Genomic DNA, 9,364 nt, shown 5'->3' with positions numbered 1-9,364 from the left:
TATGGCGTTATTTTAATGACAAATGTCGAGCGCGCATTATTGTAGCACGAAAGCACATAAATATAATGTGCAAGCGTGAATCTCTCCGCTCACACATGGATTTCCTTTGCTCTCGCACAAAACCGGTCGCGTGCGCTCAGAGAGAGTGCGCGCACTTAAAACGTGTCTCTCCTCTAGCTCAAAGTGTGCACGCTCAAACTGTGTCCTGTGCACTCGCAAATCTCTCTATGCTCATGCAGATATACATTTTTTTGTATAAAATTTTAATATGATCTTTTCACACCTGAATTAAATGTTGTCAAAAGTTATTATGCACTTTTAAAAAGTAGTCTCAAAACAGATTTGTTCAGGGCCTTTCCTTGATTTTTTTTATTGTTGTATTTAAACTATATATAAACTGGTTATTGTAGGCTACTTTGTTTTACTAGGCCCACTTTATCTCTTTTATGTTTGTATTTTGTTCTTTTCTGTGAATGCACATATGCATCTCTCTGTAAAGTACTTTGTAAACACTGTTTTAAAAGGTGCTATATAAATAAAGCTTTAACCAATCAGACCTCCACGACTGACCGATGAAATGCGTGAAATCTAACTGGCTGGGAGGAAAGTGAACCCGGAATTCTTTTGACAATCAAAGATGGATCTTTAATTTCTTTCCAGTTTAATAATATTTAGCAATGTTAATGAAAGCCTATATTAGAAATGCCTAGGAATTGGGTGCTTGGATGATTTGTACATATAACTTCTGTCCTGGTTGGTCTCTGAGCAATTTATCAATAACAACATATTTATAAAAACAACATATTATAGTCTATGGCTCTAAAGAGGCTCTATCTTCATATAAAAGATCAATGTTATGTCATCATATGCCAGATACCTCAACTGGATTTAAAATCATTGCAATAAATTCTCAGTTGGTATGATGAGAATAATAAGTAACAATTCCTATCAAATCAACATCAACTGCAAAAATAGATGTAAATGATGCAAGATATGTTCACAATAAATGTTCTGATAGCATCGCTGTTTGGACATTTATTGGGAGTTTGTTTTCAGTTCTGATTTTAGTTAGATTTTTTTTTTCATGAAACCCCACTTCATATTAGCTACACATTCAATGGCACTCTCCTCTAAAACAGTGAATATACAGTTATATGACAGTTACATGTAATTACATTGTCTGTAAATGCATTAAATACATAGAATATAATATAGTGTATGACAAATATGAGAAATTCATTAGTGTTATATTTGGTCTCCAAATCTTAAGTATCGGTTTAGGGAATATATATATATATATATATATATATATACACAAAGTACACAATACAGACTAAGTAGTATTAATTGTAAAGAAATTACAGATCCATCTTTGAAATCTGATTGGTTGATAACTTTTGACAACTTTTAATTCAGGTGCGAAAATAATTAATATCTAGGGCATGAGCATAGAGAGATTTGCGAGTGCACAGGACACAGTTTGAGCATGCACACTTTGAGCTAGAGGAGAGACACGTTTTAAGTGCGCGCACTCTCTCTGGGCGAGAGCAGCGTGTATCTGAGCGCGTGCGACCGGTTTTGTGCGAGAGCAAAGGAAATCCGTGTGCAAGCGGAGAGATTCGTGCTCGTGCATTATATTTATGTGCTTTCGCGCTACAATAATGCGCTCTCGACATTTGTCATTAAAATAACGCCATACACCTAAGCCATAAGCAACTTGGATACTTGCAGAGACATGCATTTTGACATAATTTCGCACAAATAGACGAGGAAGTGAACGGAATTCAGTGTTCACGTGCATCTGCGTGTCTCTCACCGTGTCTACACCGGACGCGACAAAATACTGAACCCATTATAATCAGTGATGCTATCTACAGATGCGGCACGACAGACAAATCACCGACAGTAAACAGCTGCCTCGTTCTATTTACGACGTGCTGACACAAAGTTCAAATGATTTGCAACGGTCACTTTGTCGCGTCCAGTGTAGACAGACTAGCTGTTGCGGCGCGACACTACAGCTGTTGCATCCGGTGTAGACACGGTGTCTGTGTGTGAGCTAGGGCTGGATGATATGGCCAAAATTTATATCACGATATATTTCTTAATTTCTATATCGATATGAACACTATTCATCTGAAATAGAAGTATTTTGTAACATTATAAATGCCTTTATCCTCACTTTTGATAAGTTTTAAGCATCCTTGCTAAATAAAAGTATTAATTTCTATAATTCCTTTCACCAAAAAATAATAAAAATTATATTGAATGGAATAGTGTATAATGTTACAAAAGCTTTTTATTTCAGATAAATGCTGATCTTTGGATCTTTCTAAATAGAAAGCAATTTTAAATAGTAAAAATATTTCAAAATTTTACTGTTTTTGCTGTTCTTTGGATCAAATAAATGCAGCCTTGGTAAGCGGAAGAGAATTCTTAAAAAAAAAAAAATATCTTACTGTTCAAAAACTTTTGACTGGTAGTGTTGGCTGATTATTCTTATAGATTGAAACAAATGTGCTTCAGCCAGAAAAAAAGGGTATGAAAAGTGCTCCGAGTCGCTGCAGAAAACAAAAAAATGGAACAACAACGAAAACTGGAAATGTTGCTGGAGCAGTCAAACGCCACAAATAAATCAATGTATGAGAAACTGGTAATGTATATCGAAATATCGGAAATGTTTAAAAATCATATAATTTTTTTTCAATAATGGTGATATCGCGATACATATTGATATTGAATTATTGTCCAGCCCTAGTGTGAGCAAAAAAAGATGAATATAAATATAACGATCAGTTTACTAAACATCGCACATCCTGCAATGTGAATATCGCTGATGCGCACATCGTGATATCGATGCTGAAACGATACATCGTGCAGCCCTACCTCTGACCCACCTCACCCTCTTCATCTGTCTGCCCTTGTCGTCCTGATTTGTGTGTGAGGTAAATGGTGTTCGAGTTTGTTGTCAGCAAGGGAGCAAGAGGAAAGGCTATTGATCCATGCTGACCATACACTCCACCAAACAGCTCCTGACAGCACAAGACAAATGAAGCATCAGATTCACCGTGTTGACTGACCTATTCCCATCAACAACACCACCGCCACCACATGAAAGACTCCGGCGGAGCAGGCAGGGGAGGGGGAGAAAGCACACCTCATGAAACCAGGCCGCATAAGCCTAGAGGATTTTTATTGATTACTAATGTCCATCCCCTGCACTCAGCTTTATCCCAGTCGGGGTCCCCTGAGGTCCATCGTATTAATGTTAAAATCCAGGACAGAACACAATGTTTTTCTCCTGCTTCTTTCTCTATATTGAACAGAAATCTTAATTTCACAAAAACAGCATATAGAAGTGGGTCACAGGGGTAAAAACAACACGAAGAGCTTACTGCCGTGGATTAAAAAATTCTGGCTGGATTTTCTATAGAATGAACATGAATAATGACACAATACAGCACTGTACGCTTAAAGTCTGCATCAAATCCAAAATTACCCTGTTTACTCACCTAAGGTTTTGATTTTGTACATTATTGGGAATTGACTGTATTGTGAAAAGTGAGTGTTCCATATGAGGATGGTGCTAAATTTGAATTTGATGCCTAAATATCTATTGCCTATTGATTTGTATTATTATATTCAACAGCCTGTGAAGCCAAAGTGACGTCAGTGAAAATGAAAAGTCAATGAAGAGTGAATTGTCATACAGGACATTTGAGTATCGCTTTTGGTTTTGATTTAATTTGATTAAATTCTGATTCATTATGGTATCTTTCTGTTGTAGTCAATTTTGCTTAAAGAGATTCTCTGCAAATGTTGTGAAATGGTGTTCCAGACAGATTTAGACTGGTCTTTTTGAACTAGTCATTCAAAGAAATGGATCATAAGATTCATTTAAGAATTGGGCTGCATCTGTCAGGTTGTATGTTTTTAATTCAAGAACCAGCACATATGAGAAGTATCAGTCTATGTTTCTTGTTGCGTGATCATGCAAAGATCATGATTAAACAGAAAATTTCTATCAAATGTTACTTCTGTTCAAAATGTTGAAGTTGTATGATTTTTAAATGTTTTTGAAATCTCTTATGCTCACAAAAGCAGCATTTATTTGATCAGAAATACTGTAAAACAGTAATATTGTGAAATATTATTGCAGTTTAAAATAACTAATTATATATATATATATATATTTCCTCATTTATTTTTTCCTGTGATGGCAAAGCTGAACTTTCAGCATCATTACTCCAGTTTTCAGTGTCACATGATTCTTCAGAAATCATTCTAATATACTGATTTACTGCCCAAGACACATTTCTTGTTAATATCAATGCTGAAAACAGTTGTGCTGCTTAATATTTTTGTGTAAAATGTGATATGCTTTTCAGGAATCTTTGATGATCATAAGGTTAAAAATAATATAATTTATTTATTCTTTACGGTCACTTTTTAACATTAAAATCAGAGCTGGATATTAACTGATTGAATATGTAATCTGGATTATGTAATCAGATTTCAAAAATGTAAAACTTGTAATTAGATAATAGTACATTTTAAAATGCTCTTAATCAGTTACATTTTTATTGATTACATTACATATTCAAACAATAGCAATAAATGATTAAGACAATTGTAACAATTAGTCCACTGAAGGCGAGTTTAAGATGAACCTAAATGCAGCTTTATTCCAAAGTAATCCAAACATCCAAACAAACGAAGAAAGACTTGACATGAACAGACTTGAACAGACTTGACTTGGCATGAACAGAAACAAACTCACCAACAGCAGGTTACACGTTTAATACTCGACAAAGGATAAATGCAACATGAAGGCTATTTATATCAAACAATACAGGTCACATGACAAGAACCAACCAATGAGAGACAAGACACATGACTAAGACAACCAATGAGAACATGACACATGAACCAAAGAACCAATAGCAGGATAAGAGGGCAAGGGAATCACATGACTAGACAGGAACCATGACAAGGCAATATATCAAAATAAAAAGACATGAAAACATGAACATGAACATGAAACAAGACCCAAAAACCCACGTTACATACCTGGGCCATGGAACAGTGGCAGACAGTGGAACAATGGAGGACCTGGGCCGTGGAGCAGTGGCAAACAGTGAAACTCTGGAGGACCTGGGCCGTGGATCAGAGGCAGACTGTGGAACAGTGGAGTAGGAGACTACCAGGTCAGATCCAGAGGAGCATGGGGCCATGGCGGAGCCGACAGAGCAGGAAGGCAGGGCGGAGCCAGTAGGTCAGGAAGCCATGGCATTTTGCGAAGAGACTCTGGGCTGGTGGCCATCTTGCGAAGAGGCTTTTGATTGGCGGCCATCTTGCGAAGAGGCTCCTGAGTGGCCGACATGGCGTGAACAGGCCCTGGCTTGGCAGGCGTGATGTATGCAGACCTTGGTGTAGCAGACGTGACATTAGTAGGCCCTGGAGTAGCAGGCATGACGCGAGCAGGTGCTGGCTTGGCAGGCATGAAGTGAGCAGGCCTTGGCTTAGCAGGCATTACGTGAACAACTCCTGACATAACGGTCGGGACGTGAAAATGCTCTGGTGCAGAGGGTACAGCACAGTTGCGGGGCTCCTAATCTAACCAGCCAGCAACAAAACAAAGTCAATTTATCGTTCCAGTGACCAACAAATCTTACCCCCTGGCAGACTTGATCAGAGGGGTTCGAAAAAGCCTCAAGATTAAATGTTAATCTTGGCCTTAAGCGCCACATCATTAAAAGCCACAAGATGACAAACCACAAAAGTCCTCCACATAGTCCTCTATTTTCCTGTTACCTTGACGAAGGCAGAGAAGGCATGAAACTGCTGGGTTCATGGTTCAGTCGAGTATTCTGTAACAATTAGTCCACTGAAGGTGAGTTTAAATTGAATTTAAGTGCAGCTTTATTCCAAAGTAATCCAAACAAAGAAAGACTTTACTTGGCATGAACGGACTTGAACAGACTTGACTTGACATGAACAGAAACACAAACTCGCCAACAGAAGGTTATACAGTTCAATACTCAACAAAGGACAAAGGCAACATGAGGGCTATTTATATCAAACAATACAGGTCACATGACAAGAACTAACCAATGAGAGACAAGACACACGACTAAGTCAACCAATGAGAACATGACACATGAACCAAAGAACCAATAGCAGAGCTGCGTTCAGCCGCGACAAAATGGTGCAAAACGTTTTTTTAAATGGAAACGGTGGTGCGTTGAACACCCTGTTCTGATGACGCAAGAGTAGCAACTATGGCAGCTGAGAAGGCCATTATTTGTGTTCTTTTTGAAAAATTTTCAGAGCCTGATGAAATCGGTATAAATGCGTGTTTAATACTGCAAAATACGCTCGATGTTACAGTCACTGCCCTTGCCGTCCAGAATAAAAGAGAACATCCCAATCGAGTGAAGGAATTTGTGGAAACTGTGGTTCCTAATTACTGTGATCCAACATTTGCCTCGCATTTCAGGATGAAAAGACAAACATTTCAGGTGAAGGATAATCCACTTCTTCTGATACTGTGTTATGATCTATATGACCTTATTATTTTTATTGTGAGTATTAGGCTTATCATTATTGCTGATCACTGTTGTTGTGCTATGATATTGTAATATTTACCATTATATAATCAGAGGAGTAGGCTATAGAAAAGTTTATGAAAGTGTCACTCCACAATACAATAGCAAAATATATAAACATGTATAGTATTTTTATGTTACATTAATCAGTGTCTAGCACACCTTCCTAAGGAAAGGATATGGACCAGAAGACATTGCAATTACTAAATGATATTTAGACAGACTTAAAGAAGTTCCAGGTCTATACTTGTGCTCTTATTATTTCTGTCAGGGTTCTGTCACTTCGGTCTAGTGTAATTCATGGTTTTGTGACAGAGCCCTGACACTCCCGTCGTGTCGTTGTTTTCATGTGAGCGCGCGGCTTCGAGAGTGCTCGAGCCGTGCGCTCTCGTCTGCGTGTCCTGTTTCATGTTGATGTTAATTACATTGTGCGAGCCGTCTCTTTAATACCGCTTGGTTTATATACATGTTGCTGCTGATTGGGCTGACATTTTTGACACACTCACTAAACAAGAGAAAACGTACCTCAAACCCCGTTGCACACTGTTGCACACCGTTTCCAGGAAACATGTCGTTCAACCCGGAAACCGTAGCAAAACGTTGTGCACCGGTTTGAGCTTGAACTTGCACCAGGATAAGAGGGCAAGGGAATCACATGACTAGACAGGAACCTTGACTAGGCAAAATATCAAAATAAAAAGACATGAAAACATGAAACAAAACCCAAAAACCCACGTTACAACAAGTTATTGATTCTCCCTAATTCTTCTTTTTCATCTTTGGAAATTTCCTTTCGAAAATAGCCTATGGTTTAAGCCGTATACAGTGTATATATATATATTCAGAAAGTCTTCCGGTTTTGTGGACATTCACACAAAGACCAGTCACTAGTCATTTGGCTATAATTACACAGAAAAGTGTAAGGTCACACAGCATTTGACCACTGAATTTACAAAAATAATTTCAATTTTATTAAAACTGTTTTCTCAATTTCAACATTGCATCAACTATGAACACTTCATAACAACAAATTGATTATTTTTTCTCTTCGTATTTTTATATCAGTATGGTACAAGATTGTCCTATTTAAATAAATCAAGGTGACAAACAAGCTCAAAATTAATCTAAAAGTAATCAAAAAGTAGTCTGATTATATTACCTAAAATATGTAATGTAATGGATTATATTTCTAACAACAATTTTTGTCATGTAAATTGGAATGAGTAATGGACAACAATTTGTAAGTAATCTACCCCGCATTGATTATAAATGTCTTTACTATGATTTTAATGAACATTGCTGAATAAAAGTATCATTAAAAAAAAAAAAAAAAATCTTAATGACCCCAAACTTGTAATGGTGAATAATTCACAATAGGAACAGAACTGGGTATTAAGAAACTAAATATGGTCAGATTTGCCTTGATGTTGAAATAAGCGTTATTTTTTATTGTTTTTGGCTGACATGACCAACCTCTCTTATTTTTATTTAACTTCTCCCCTCCAACTAACTTGTAATACTCAGACCACTTTTCACAAACCTTATAATCCCTGATGGATAAAATCAAGGATATAGGCTATGTTTCATCTCATTGAATACCATGTAGGCCTATTACTCATAACTACGCCACATTGTGGAAGTTTATGGTTTCATGTTGACTTTATTCTGTGTCTTTCTTTTTTTATTAGTTATGTTTTCTCTCTGACACACGTGGACAAGATCTCTCAGTGACAGTCCACTCTGTGTCCATGTTTTGACCAGGAACAATGCTTGACAAGACAACCTCATGCCAATATGGCAACTGTTCTAAAGCAGCCTCTGGAAAAAAGAGCAAGAAAGGTAGTGCAAGAGAGAGAGAGAGAGGACACTTGTGTCATACTGATGTGTTTCCAGTAGCAGAGATACACTGTACCCACAAACCCCACCAGGCTCTAGGACCCTGCGGTACACTGATTCTCTAGCGAGAAGAGAGGGGGGAAAGTGGGGGGTGGAGTGGAGCGCAAAAAAGACGGTGGATGAGGGAAAAAGAGATGTGGAGAGAAAAGAGGAGAGGAAGATGCAAGGATCCGCTTCGCTGCTGTAGTTTGAAAGTCTCGCCAAGGGGACTTAGAAGAGCATTGGTGGTATAAATACCCAGCATAAACAGGATTAAAAGAGCAACTACTGACTCCATCAGAGAGGTGTGAAGTGAGAGAGACAAGCAGAGAGAGAGAGAATAACATGTAAGCATCAGGAGCGCTGTGTACTGCAGTGTGTCTCTGCACGCTCGCTTTACTACAACACTCAACTTGGGAGACAAGAAGCGTCACTTCTCTGAACTCTTTTACTGGAACACCATCCCATCGCTCTCTCTCTCTCTCTCTCTCTCTCTCTCTCCGTCAGAAACGCTTGTACACACAAATTGAGAATATGTCTTGGTGCTGAAGTATTGCTGAAGTTCAAACTGGGCCACTGGATTTATCTATTTTGCTCCACTCAGTTGCTCCAGTCCCACTGGACACGCACCCACACACAGACAACATCGCAGAGTTCAGGATCAATGGAAGAGGTAGGTTTTGCTTTTATCTTTTTACAGAAAAACAGATTTTAATGTCTTTATCTTTAAATAATAATACTATATTTTAAAAATAAATGTTTAGTTTTAACATTTTAAAAATAAAAATATTTTCATATTTAAATATGATTTAAAAATCAATTTTTACATGCATAGTATTATATGTATTAATTAACATAATATATATAAAAAAAATAATATA

At 37.5% G+C, this 9,364-nt stretch overlaps 1 protein-coding gene across 1 annotated transcript in view; it reads left to right on the top strand.

Moving 5' to 3' along the window:
• The first annotated feature begins 8,963 nt into the window (after window positions 1-8,963).
• Window positions 8,964-9,364, top strand: part of LOC107676753 (transmembrane protein 91-like) — a 32,371-nt gene continuing 31,970 nt past the window's right edge. The window contains exon 1 of the mRNA XM_016471424.1: window positions 8,964-9,156. The gene's annotated coding sequence lies outside the window, so the exon portion shown is untranslated. The remainder of the gene's footprint in view (window positions 9,157-9,364) is intronic.

The sequence above is a fragment of the Sinocyclocheilus anshuiensis genome, unplaced genomic scaffold, assembly GCF_001515605.1.
Source record: "Sinocyclocheilus anshuiensis isolate Anshui unplaced genomic scaffold, SAMN03320099.WGS_v1.1 scaffold456, whole genome shotgun sequence".
NCBI classification, from domain to species: domain Eukaryota; kingdom Metazoa; phylum Chordata; class Actinopteri; order Cypriniformes; family Cyprinidae; genus Sinocyclocheilus; species Sinocyclocheilus anshuiensis.
The sequence above is the reverse complement of the archived record's forward strand: the minus strand, read 5'-3'. Positions and strand labels throughout refer to the sequence as shown.